The sequence below is a fragment of the Sceloporus occidentalis genome, unplaced genomic scaffold (genome assembly GCF_023333645.1).
Source record: "Sceloporus occidentalis isolate IW3139 unplaced genomic scaffold, rSceOcc1.0.p SCAF_111, whole genome shotgun sequence".
NCBI classification, from domain to species: domain Eukaryota; kingdom Metazoa; phylum Chordata; class Lepidosauria; order Squamata; family Phrynosomatidae; genus Sceloporus; species Sceloporus occidentalis.
The window spans coordinates 635,210-648,606 of NW_028317091.1; positions in this window are offsets into that span (position 1 = coordinate 635,210).

The window sequence follows — 13,397 nt, forward strand, 5'->3', positions numbered from 1 at the left end:
TGTGCTTTCCCGCTGACACACGTTATGGCCTTCGATGGAGGACAAACAGTGGTTACCTCTGGAGGAGAAGACAGCGTTTATTTTACCAAATGAATGTCTGGAGAAACCTCTGTGTTACTTGTGTGGATGATATTCACATTATGTATATGAATCGGCTGTCAGTGTCATCGTTTTCCCCCATAAGCCCTCAATGTGTTCCCTGTAACCCGCTAGAAATGTAGCAAAGCTTCCACGCGTCAGCGGTCAGAACATAAACCCATCCAATGCTGAATAACAACGCGGGGGAGTTAGGTGAACTTTGGGACATTTTGCCAGAAACTGATAAAGCATTTTATTTTAGCGTGGAATACATCTCGAGGGTCCCTGATTTATCTCAATAATCCCTCTGTGTCTTGTCCAGAGGGCCCCAAGCCCTGATGTCCCTTGCCTCTCCTGTGCTTCTCTTTCCTCCCCTGATACCCTTCTTTCCTCCCCTGATACTCCTCTTTCTCCCCATGATATACCTGCAATACCCACCTTCATGTTCCCCACAATCAACTGAAGCCCAAGCAAACCTGCATACTTTGCTACAAGCCCTCACAACCTGCAATACCCACCTTCATGTTCCCCACAATCAACTGAAGCCCAAGCAAACCTGCATACTTTGCTACAAGGTATACAGAGTGGACCAAGAGATCTCCTTTATTATCTGTTATTGTTTTCTGTATTGTTATTATCATTTTCCTGTTTCTGTGCCTGAATTGTCTATTACCATTTTTTCTGTCTATCTATGCTTTATGGCCTAGGAATGCCCTTACTGGGAGTTGCAGCATTTTTCCACTGATTGTTTTATTTGTTTTTATTTGGTAAAATTTATGTCATGCCTGTCACTACTTAAGTGTGTTATATTTTACTTTCTATCTTTCTGCTCCACTGACCCCTTATCTCCTATATCTGCCCTCTTACTGCCCCCGTCCACTTTAACACTATTTAACACTCTCTATTACAGCTCTCACAACCTGCAATACCCACCTTCATGTTCCCCACAATCAACTGGTTTTTTGCCCGCCCTCCCTGTCCCTCTCCCTCTCCCTCTCCCACCCGCCCCAGTGGTGTTCTAATATATAGACAGTTAAGTACCGGATCTACTGGATCACGCCAGTAGGGGGCACCACACTGTGGATCCCTTTATTACCCACTACTCCCCATTAAAGCATTCCAAATCCTATCCCTCCCAATCTCTCTGCTGTCAAAGCTATCCCAGTACCTCTACACTCAACCTGTATATGTGAAACCTACCTGCATTTGCTCTACCACTCCTGTCCTATTCCTATCATTCTCAACCAGCAAACTCAATCAACATGCGCAACCTAACCAATCTTATTCCTATCATCTCCAACCATAAACTCCCTCCCGTCTTTAACTGTGCCCTATGGAATGCCCGCTCGGTATGCAACAAACTCGCTTGTATACATGACCTTTTTCTGTCTCATGCTTTTAACCTCCTAGCTCTTACTGAAACCTGGATCCCCTCCCAAGACACTACTGCTTCTGCTGCACTCTCCTTCGGAGGACTACACTTCAGCCACACTCCTAGGCCTGATGGCAGAAAGGGTGGTGGTGTAGGCATCCTTCTCTCACCTCACTGCACCTTCCAGAATATACCAAGCCCTCCCTCCCTCTCATTCGGTTCCTTTGAAGCTCACACAATCCGTCTTTTCTCTCCACTCTCTCTTCAAATTGCTGTCATATATCGCCCTCCAGGCCCTACCTCGCAGTTCTTTGACCACCTTTCTGCCTGGCTCCCTTTCTTCCTCTCTCCTAATATCCCCTGTCTTATTCTGGGTGACTTTAACATCCCTTTAGATATATCTAACAACTCTGCAAGCTCCAAACTCCTCTCCCTGACATCTTCCTCTGGTCTCTCTCAATGGACTAATTCCCCTACGCACACTGAGGGACACTCACTTGACGTGGTTTTCTCCAGATCATGCTCCCTTTCAGATTTCTCCATTTACCCCTTCCCTCTGTCTGACCACCACCTCCTATCTTTTTCTCCAGTGCTAACCCCTAACAAGACAAACTTACAGCGTTCACCTCATACTTGTAGGCCATTACCAGAAAATACCATTACCCAACTGTCAGCCTCACTCGAACCTCTCTTACCTTCCATGTTAACCCTTTCCTGCCCAGACACAGCAGCCTCTTTTTACAACAACACACTTGCTTCATCCCTCGACACCATAGCTCCAATTACTACAAGTTACCCCCGACAATTTAAACGCCAACCATGGCATACCAAAACCACACGGTATCTTCAGAAGTGCTGCCGCACAGCTGAGCGCTACTTCAGAAAATCAAAATCCAGCGAAGACTTTACTCATTATAAATTCATGCTTCACACCTACAACTCTGCCCTCTCTCTCGCCAAACAGCTCTACTTCTCCACTCTCATATCCTCTCTTTCTTCCAACCCACGACGCCTTTTTTCTACTTTCAACTCCCTTCTCTGTCCCTCCACACCCACACCACAAACCTCTCTCACTGCCCAAGATCTTGCTACCTACTTCAAAGAGAAGATCGAGACTATTAGAAAAGACCTCTCTTCCTTACAACTCCCTCCTACACCACTCACCACCACTCTCTCCACTCCTACTATACTAACTGCCTTTTCCCCTACAACCAAAGAAGAGATAGCCACTCTTCTTTCTTCCTCTCACCCAACAACCTGTCCCCTTGACCCCATCCCTTCACACCTCACAAAGTCTCTATGTCCATCCCTTGGTCCATCACTTACCCACCTATTCAATCTTTCTCTATCATCTGGATCTGTACCATCTGCCTTCAAGCATGCGCTAATCACACCAATTCTAAAGAATCCTTCCTCAGACCCCGTCTGTTTGACTAACTACCGCCCTATCTCTCTGCTTCCTTTTACCTCTAAGCTGCTTGAACGGATTGTGTACAACCGCCTCACTAACTTCCTCTCCTCTAATTCCCTCCTTGACCCTCTACAGTCTGGTTTCAAATCTCTTCACTCTACTGAAACAGCTCTAACAAAAGTCTCCAATGACTTGCTCTCTGCCAAAGCTAAAGGTCACTACTCTATTCTAATTCTACTGGATCTCTCTGCTGCTTTCGATACTGTTGATCACCACCTTCTTCTTGACTCACTTGCTTCTATGGGCATTCGAGATACAGCTCTCTCCTGGATCTCCTCATATCTGTCTAACCGTTCCTTCTCTGTCAACTTCTCAGGCAACACATCTTCGCCCCTTCCACTTTCGGTTGGTGTCCCCCAAGGTTCAGTCCTTGGCCCTCTGCTGTTCTCTCTTTATACTTCCTCTCTTGGCAAACTAATCAACTCATTTGGCCTCCAGTATCATCTATATGCAGATGATACCCAAATCTACCTGTCTTCTCCTGATCTCTCTCCATCTCTCATGTCCCGGATCACCAGCTGCTTGTCTACTATTTCTTCATGGATGTCACAACACTACCTGAAACTTAATCTTTCTAAAACGGAACTCATTATCTTCCCTCCCTCCATCTCCACTCCACTACCTGAATTCTCTATCACCATTAACAACACAACAATCTCTCCTACTAACCAGGCCCGATGCCTTGGGGTCATCCTTGACTCAAACCTCTCCTTCATCCCTCACATTCAGTCCCTCGCCAGATCCTGCCGCCTGCACCTAAAAAACATCTCTCGTATCCGCCCATTCCTCACCCAAGAATCCACAAAAACTCTGGTTCATTCACTTATCATTTCCCGTCTTGACTACTGCAACACTCTTCTGGTTGGCATTCCACTGTCTCGACTCTCTCCACTACAGTCTATCCTAAATGCCGCTGCTAGGCTCATCTTCCTTGCACGTCGCTCCTCTTCTGCTTCCCCCCTCTGTGAAACCCTCCACTGGCTTCCGATTACCTTTAGAATTAAATTTAAGATCCTGGTACTGACATATAAGGCCATCCATAATACTGCTCCTCCGTACATTTCTGACCTCATTAGCAAATACTCTCCTACTCGATCCCTACGTTCCTCCCATGGGCTAAGGCTCTCCTCCTCACTCATCACCTCTTCCTTTTCCCGTCTACAAGATTTCACTCGAGCTGCCCCATATCTCTGGAATCTGCTCCCAAGGAACCTTCAGAATTCACCCTCCCTCCCGACATTCAAGAAACATCTAAAAACCCACTTCTTCAGAGAAGCCGCACCATCTTAGCTGCTAGAACATCCTTGTCATTGATACAACCCCCACAATACCTCTCACCCTTTCTCTATGCCTTATGTTTATCACCCCATTTTCCCTCTAGATTGTAAGCTTGCGAGCAGGGCTCTCTCCACCAAATGTATCGGTTTGTCTTAGTCTGTCAATTCTTGTCTTGTCATATCCCTTGAATTTATGTATTGTATTAAGCGCTGCGTAAACTGTTGGCGCTATATAAATAAAAGATAATAATAATAATAATAATAATAATGATATCCCTCTCTCCTACCCAATATTCCTCTTTCCTCCACTGATATCCTTCTTTCCTCCCCCGATGTCCCTCTTTCCTCCCCTGATATCCTCTCCTCCCTGATACCCCTCTTTTGTCCCCCGATACCTCTCTCCTCCCCCGATACCCCTCTCTCATCCACTGATAACCCTCTCTCATCCACTGATATCCCTCTCTCATCCACTGATACCCCTCTCTCCACCCCTGATACCCCTCTCTCCTCCACTGATATCCCTCTCTCCTCCACTGATATCCCTCTCTCCTCCCCTGATACCCCCTCTCTCATCCACTGATATCCCTCTCTCCTCCCCTGATGCTTCTAGATATTCCAAAATGGCAGCACGCAAGCAAATCCCCAGTTCCCAATACAAGGTTCAGGACAAAAAAACAACAACATGTGCATTATCTTGTCCCTAAGGACTTAAAACATGGTGTAAACAGGAGCAGTGCTGTCAAAATATGTCAAGAAAGGATTAGTGTGTAACACGGAAGTCTATGTTTAAGGAGCATTTCTTGGAACTGTCAGTGTTTGCCCCCAGGTCTTGGGGTAAATGGGCAGATTCACATGGTTTAATAATATCTGTGCACCCTGATTGGAGGTTTCCTCCCTGCTATACCACAGCTGGGATCCCTGCTTGAATACAGGTGACTTAATACATTATGTCTTGAGGTCCCGATATCCTCTCCTCCCTGATACCCCTCTTTTGTCCCCTGATACCTCTCTCCTCCCCCGATACCCCTCTCATCCACTGATATCCCTCTCTCATCCACTGATACCCCTCTCTCCTCCACTGATATCCCTCTCTCCTCCACTGATATCCCTCTCTCCTCCACTGATATCCCTCTCTCCTCCACTGATATCCCTCTCTACTCCCCTGATACCCCCTCTCTCCTTCCCTGATACCCCCTCTCTCCTCCACTGATATCTCTCTCCTCCCCTGGTACCCCCTCTCTCATCCACCAATACCTCTCTCTCCTCCCCTGATACCCCCTCTCTCATCTCATCCACTGATATCCCTCTCTCCTCCCCTGATGCCCCTCTCTCCTCCACCGATACCCCTCTCTCATCCACCGATACCCCTCTCTCCTCCCCTGAGACCCCTCTTTCCTCTCCCGATGTCCCTCTTTTCAGAAATGGGATATATTTTGGGGAGAGGGGGTTAGACATCATTGTCTAGCGGGTAAATCGTTTAACCCCACGCAGCACAAATAATAACAATAAAAATGCTTTTTTGATAAGAAAACGGAGGGTTTAGAAGTGCGATGAGGCCTATGAAAGGCGAACATTGGGAATGGAGAGGGGTGCGGGAACAAGGAATACTTCACAAAGATCAGAAGACCAAAGAAACGCGACAGATCCTATCGGACTTTATTCACAAACAGGAACTACGGCTTCCACAGACAATACGCCATTTACAAACCAGCGCTTCACGCCAATAAAACCCCCGGCTGACATGCTTTTGTTTCCTTTGCCTTTTGACGTGGGCTTCAAGAGACTATAATTATACTTAAATAAAAGTCTCCGCCTGTCCTTCCTGTGGACTGAATACGAAAGGTCAGTTCACTTAAACGCTTCATGTGAAATATATCTTTTTAATATTAGGATCTTATCATGCTTCCTAAGGTGCCTGATATTGTCCACACTCTACAACACCTTTTTCCTCCCCGATCTCCCTCTTTTCTCCCCTGATGTCCCTTCTCCTCCCCTGATGTCCCTTGTTCCTCCTTTTACCTCTCCTGATGCCCCTCTCTCCCCCCGACGCCCCTCTTTTCTAGGAGGTCAGAGTGTTTGCTGGGTATGAGGGGATCGCAGGGTTCGACAGCCCTAAAAGCCCCGATAATGTGTATAGAAACAGCAGGAAACGGTTTTATAAATCAAACGGGGTAAATAAACCCCATTATTCTTCTTCTTCTAAATGCCCCACTCAGTTACACAGATGGAACTGAGTGGGGCGCTGGAACATAAAGTCACCTAATGGACCATGTGAAAAGGTAAACATGGGGGGCACTGTGATGATGATGATGATGATGATGTTAGGGCCACATATTCACGTACCAAATATACGATGGAAAGAATTCTGAAAAAATATGTTTACGAGCTGTCATGGCCGTTCAGGGTACCGGTTAACCACTGGCGCCTGCCTTTCGGCAAAGAAGACATTGGAGGGCAAAATAACCCCTTTAACTAAAGTTATTTAATAATAATTAATAATGATAATTTATTAATAATTAATAATAATAATTTAATAATAATTATTATAATTATATATATAATAATATAATTATATATAAAATAATTATTATAAATTATTATAATTATATTTTGTTATTATGTTTTTTTCAATAAACAAAAAAAAAAAAAACACTAAAAAAACCCCACATTTTTGCACATTTACCTAAAGGTAAAGAAACATCGGCATTGAATTCATTGAATTTCATTAACATGTTAATCCAGCCGCGTACTCGTGCCGCTGTACCTGTCGGAGATTTGACACATTGCTGTTTCCCCCGCGACGCGCAGCACTTCTCATCCGCCGCGCAATCCGCATCGCGGCTGCAAGCGACGGAGGAGCACCGGAGAGACTTCGCCTCGGCGATCCCAGCGTCGGGACAAGACCCAAAAGGCTCTGCAACACAATCGGCTTCATCAGGGAGGAGACGCGCTTCCATTATCCTCGTGGATTCCCAGGATCCCACTTCTACCACCAACACGAAGAGAAACCAAACCCTCTCACCTTCTTCGGGGTCCCAGCAGCTCTTCCCGCATATATCGCAGCACTTCTTTTTGTTAGGGCAGTCACTGTCCTGCTTACATTTTGGGCCCGGAGTAGGCGTTTCACACTTCGCCAGTATGGGAGGGCATCGGCCGTATTTCACTGAAACGCAAAGAGGACGAGGTTCTCTCTATATGTTTCTGGCAATCAATGAATTGTTAATATTGTGCATACACCCCTCTTGGGGCTATTATATGTTAACTTTCGCTGGGGCAAATGTCAGTATAGATATACTCGCTGGTGCGAGGTATTATCTCTTACCTCGGACGGGGGGGACACACTTCCAGCCACAGTTGGAGCAGCAGCATTTCTTGTCTCTGGGACACTGGACGTCGGTTTGGCACTCATCGGGTCCAGGTCTGGCCAGCGGGCAGATCGCGGGATCAAACGGAGGACACACATTTAGAACATCTATAGAGAGGTTTGAAGGAACCCAGTAAGCCGATAGGGGGCGAAGCCATGTGATAATTAATTAATGTGATAATTAATTCATGTGATAATTAATATGTAGGATCGGTGGATCCTACAGACAGCGCTGCGATAATTTAGTAAAAATTATAATGAGGTTTGGCTGGACAGCACTCACCACCTCCGACTAATCATCGTACCTGGGAACTTCCCAGGGTGGGCTACCTGGGGCTCTCTGTGTTCTGGACTAATACCATTGTGTAGTGGCAGAGCTAGCCTCACATAGTGCCATGGGTGACCCGCTTAGGGGTGGGACTGTGGGAGGGAAGTGGCCGTAACAGAAGGTTCACCGAAGGTACATTACTGAGTAATAGTCAAAAACTTTACATTTAAATAACACCAAAAATGAGGGCTTGACTGGGGATGAAAAAAAAGATGCCTGGCACTTTAAGGCTGGCGGCCGATAACAAACTCATCACTTATACATCGTGCTAGCCGACGTTCCGCTGCATAACGATTGGAATGACGAGCAGCTCCACAAGGCTGGCAGGTACCTTCCGTGCCCACTGCTTAAATAATCAGCACTTTCCACGGGGTGAGAAGATTTACCGGGCTGGGGCTTCACACACTTCTGGCTTTCATCAGACAGACAGCACTTCTGATCCAGGCGGCAGTCGTTATCGCTCGTGCAGAATATGAAAGGACACTGTAGGCTCCCCGCGTCTTTAATATCATAGCCGGGACACGACTCCTCGGGTCCTGTGCGGATTGATAGTAAGAGGGTTAATACGGAGATTATGCGGGTTGCAGTGCTCTTCCCCTTTCAATTCCAGAAGAGTCTCAGCGGGCAAACAACGAAACTTCATGAATTCAGGAGCATTCAGAATGAAACCTCGACCAACAACATTAAAAATGTCAAGGGTAAAAAGTCTCCAGAGTACCGTGGGCATCGTCTACGTGGGAAGTGAAGTCCAGAGCTTTACGGCCCTCTCTGTTCCATTTGGAATTATGGTTCCTCTAATCCTAAAAAGTGGCTTTTTCTTCTCTGCTCTACCCATAGGATGAACATTTCCCCTGCGAAGCCCTCAGATAGATCAGGATTAGCCAAACAATCCCTGAACAAAAGTGATGGACGAGGCAAATATTTATGGGAATAAAGCATTATTATATAAAAATAATCATGTAGTATAATTATTATTCGGCTGTAACGGTGTGAACTCCAGCGGAGAACGCCAAGGAGCCCCTTTAGGACGCATCTCGCTCCGCGCACCATCTCCAGTGCTGATGTTACCTGGCAAGACGTCGGCACAAGCCATCCCGCAGCTGTCGCAGCACTTCTGTGTATCCGGACAGTCCACGTCACTCTCACATTTTGGAAACATGAAGACGTTTCTACACTCTGGGGATCGGGGGGGGCAGCGTCCCGGTTTCACTGTAACGAGATCACAAAAATTCATGTGATAAATTTGTTACAGTGGGGTCACCGCTGACCTCTCCTGCGATACGTTTACTAGCGCGGCTGCTCCATCCCTAACAGCGGCACTTTTACCTATTGCGTAATACACCCTAACTCCCTTTAGACTGTAAGCTCCTGTGCGCAGGGCCCTCCTCACCTGTTGTCTCTGTTTGTCAATTTGTTATGTTACATACTACTTGTGTCCTGTCCACCCATTGTACAGCGCTACGGAATATGATGGCGCTATATAAAACAATAAACAATAATAACTACTGACGTGTAAGCTTGTGCTCAGTAAAACTTCTGTCTGCCCCCGTTGCTACACCGGCATAAACCCCCAGCCTTGAGATGTGGCATCCAGTCCTGCCGCTGTGTCGCAGACTCACAGGTCTCAGTGCCCACGCTACGGAGTGGGGTGAGCTAAGACCCCTGGGTAACACACCGAGCGCTTAGCGTGGCCTTCAGGTGAACTTCTAGCTAGCTGTCATTGAAAGCACCCCAACTCGATTACTGGGGAACAAGTAAGCAGGGAGAAGAAATACTGGGAAAAAGCGGGAAAAACACATTTTTTGGTGGGTGTTTTTACATTAGCGGCTCTTATTCCCTGGAGTCTAACGCCTGACCAAGTAACCGGGCACAGCCTGAGCACTGAGTGTTGGAAGTTACCTTTTCTGGTGGCAAGACAGGTCCTTCCACAGCTGGAGCAGCAGCATCTCGTTCCCTTGGGGCACTGGCTGTCGGATTTACACTTATCGGATATGCCCGTGGGGCAATAAGAAGATTTAAGCGCGGGGCAGATGTCTTGGGCGTTTAAATCTACAGACAATATTTTATGCGATAAGTGCCAGCAGTCAGAACGTCTCAGCTCACAAACTAAACAAGGAAAGGGGCTTCTTACGACTTGGAGAAACTACAATATAGTTTAGAATTTCGGACAATTTTGACGTATTCAACAAAATAAAGTGTTAGGCGGATGAGGTGTTCATCTAATTAAACTCGTACCTGAAGAAGGCCTCACGCATTCCTGTACCTCCTGGTTGGAGCAGCACATTTGGTTAGGTGGACACTCCTCATCACTGTTGCACCTCACTGAAGGACACTCCAGGTTTCCAATTCTTATGATTGTACTTTTGGGGCAAACTCCTTGGACCTCTGCGGAGACAGGGATGCCAAGCACAGCTGTCACTCTCCCCAATCCCCTCCCCCCTATACATTATGCGATATAATATCATATTTTGATATAATGCTAAAAGGTATCTTTAGGTAGGACCTGGTACAGGATCGGTGCACTTCTTTCCGCAGGAATCACAACACTTCTGATTCATCGGACAGTCGTTGTCGCTCTGACATCTCAGCGGTGCCGGGAACGGTAACTGGCATTTTGTTAATGGCGGGCATCGTCCAGGTTTTACTGGGAAAAACCCCCCAATAAATTCATGTTTAGCCAATGGTGATGGCTGAAACTTTGGTTGCCACAAGGGTCATGAATAGTTAAGCCCCATAAGCAGCTTCTTGCTGATCCTTGAGACTCTCGTGGGATGCAGTCACACCTATAATAACATTACAATTCTTCTTTACATTTATTCCAAAATAATTTTTGGATTATTGTTAGAGATGGACCTTCCTAAAGCTTCCCACCGGGAGCCAGTGATGGACATGCTTGGTCACCATCGCTGTTACCATGAAAGGTTGTATGAGTAGATGGTGGCTCTTCGCACTTCATCTCCATAGATGTCTTTGGTTGTATAGGTTATATGTTGTGGCTTCATAAATATGGTGGCTTATCAACAGAGAAACACAGAACTCGGCCCCATTCGGCCCCCCTCTAGTCTGTCTGTTTTTTTCCTGCTGTAAAGACTCAGAACCTTAATCGGTCCTTGGTCTTGTCTTAGGAACCCCATAACTTAGAGATACGCGCGAGGTCTGGGCATTGTCCATTACCTTTCAAGGGAAAGACGCATTTCCTCCCGCATTTGGTGCAGCAGCACTTCTTGATGCTCGGACAGGAGCCGTCATTCAGGCACTGATCGCGCATGGGCTCGTATGTTAGACATGTTGTACTATTGATGTCAGGGCAGACTAGTCTTGTAGCTAAAATGAAATAAATAACAGCATTTTAGAAGGAAATTGGCTGCTTCCTTTCACCTGTACAAATGCAATACGATTGCGTCACCTTCCAATCCAGGTTTGGTGACATTAGTCCTCCAGCAAACAGGTCCATTGTTTTTTAGATCATATTTTATTTTTTTGTGGCACTGGGTTTTGTTTTTCGGTTGCTTTCGATGGCTCCTTTCCATGGGCTGAAGATAAAAGATCGATTAGGTTGCCAGACAGCTCCAGGAGAATATTGTGCTGCATGTAAGGCCTTTTGTTTAAAGGTTACTTGGACCTTGTTGAGGTTCTACCAAGACTTTTTTGGTAACTTTGTGACCTATTGATGTGCCCTGTAGTGTGGCTGCAGGCAGGAGAGCTGGGGCAGAGAGGAAGAGCCAGTGCCAGGGAGGAGACCACTCACTCACCTTACCTGAAGAGGTTCTTCAAGGTGCGTCACAAGGAGGGCAAGTGGGACCTGTGATGGAGGTCTGCGCTGCAGACCTTCATTAATTCTACAGCTCTCTGGAACCATCAGATGGGATCAGAGGATCAGCACGTGACAACTATGAGGGACAGAGCCCAAAAATCAGGACTGTACTGCAGATCACATTGGAAGTATTTTATTCCGGGAACCACTAAACGTGCTTCTCAGTTCCATCATGTGAAAAACTTTGGTTGGGTGCTCCAAGGTCATAGGGCCACAAAGGAAACCAGGTCCCCAGTCTTCCCCGAGGGATGATATTCAGCCCTTTTCTCATAGGCTGTAGACTCCTGTGATACCCTCAAACCAAGCATTCTGAGCTCCCAGAAAGGAGGGACATCAGGGGGAGGAGAGAGAGGCATTGAGGGAGAGGAAGAGGAGAAAAGAAGTGCATGGGGATTTAAGAACCAAAAAATGACTGCCCAAATATAACAGGGACACATGGGAGGTATATAATAAACACCCCTCTCACTAACCTGCCGTCACGACCTGTCCGGTGTGCAGGACAAGCCCCAGCAGCAGGCTGATGGTGACTGGATTCATACTGGTCTCCTGAGCCGGGTCTGAACGCCAGATCGGTCCCAGACTGGGATTTATATGAAAGGGACGGACAGGGAGGGACAACAACCCAAAAACAATGCGAAAAAAACTACAGAAACCTGCGCAGCATCTACAAGCCATCTGTATTAACCCCGTAACGGCCAGAAACCTGTGCGGCCCCCATAAGCCACCAATATTAACCCCACAACTGCCAGCAACCTGTGCGTCACCTATAAGCCATCAGTTTCAACCCCATAACTGCCAGCAACCTGTGCAGCAGCCATAAGCCATCAATATTAACCCCATAACTGCCAGCAACCTGTGCGCCACCTATAAGCCATCAGTTTTAACCCCATAACTGCCAACAACCTGTGCGGCAGCCATAAGCCATCAGTATTAACCCCATAACTACCAGAAACCTATGCCGCACCCATAAGCCATCAGTATTAACCCCATAACTACCAGAAACCTGTGCAATATCTACAAGACATCCGTATTAACTACATACCTTCCAGAAACCTCCAATGCATCCACAAGCTATCAGTATTAACCTCATAATTTCTTAAAACCTTTGAGGTGGGGGTATCTTTAAGCTCCCATTACTACCAAAAACCAAAAGCATTAATTCCATTGCTGCCATATAACGATTAATAGGATCTCCAAGTTATTAACATTAACCCCATAACTACAAAATACTACTAAAATGCTCCAGTGAAAAAAAATATATTAAACCCACCAATACCATAACTACGTGCCTCACTGCTAGGAATGGCATTGGTGGTGCAGTGCTTGCCGCACTGATGCCTGTTTGGCATTATTAACCCTTCAAAGGTATTTCCCAGAAACATTGCTTTGCTCATAGAAATGTAGAATTTGACAGCAGATAAGAACAGTTCGGCCCAGCTGGTCTGATCATTCTTTCCACAAACCTCATGCCTTACTCAAGTGACGTTACATTTTCCAGCTAAAGGACAGGCACCTTTACAATAAGTGTAAATTGGATGATATCCAGGTTAAACACTGGTTGGGCAGCTTGAATGGGCTTCTCTCCAGTGACCCGTTATCAGCAGGTCAGGGTCACCCTTCAGAGTAAGCAAAAAATATTTATTTAATATTGTAAATCTTTGGAACTATAGAATGTTGTCTAGCCAGCATCTCC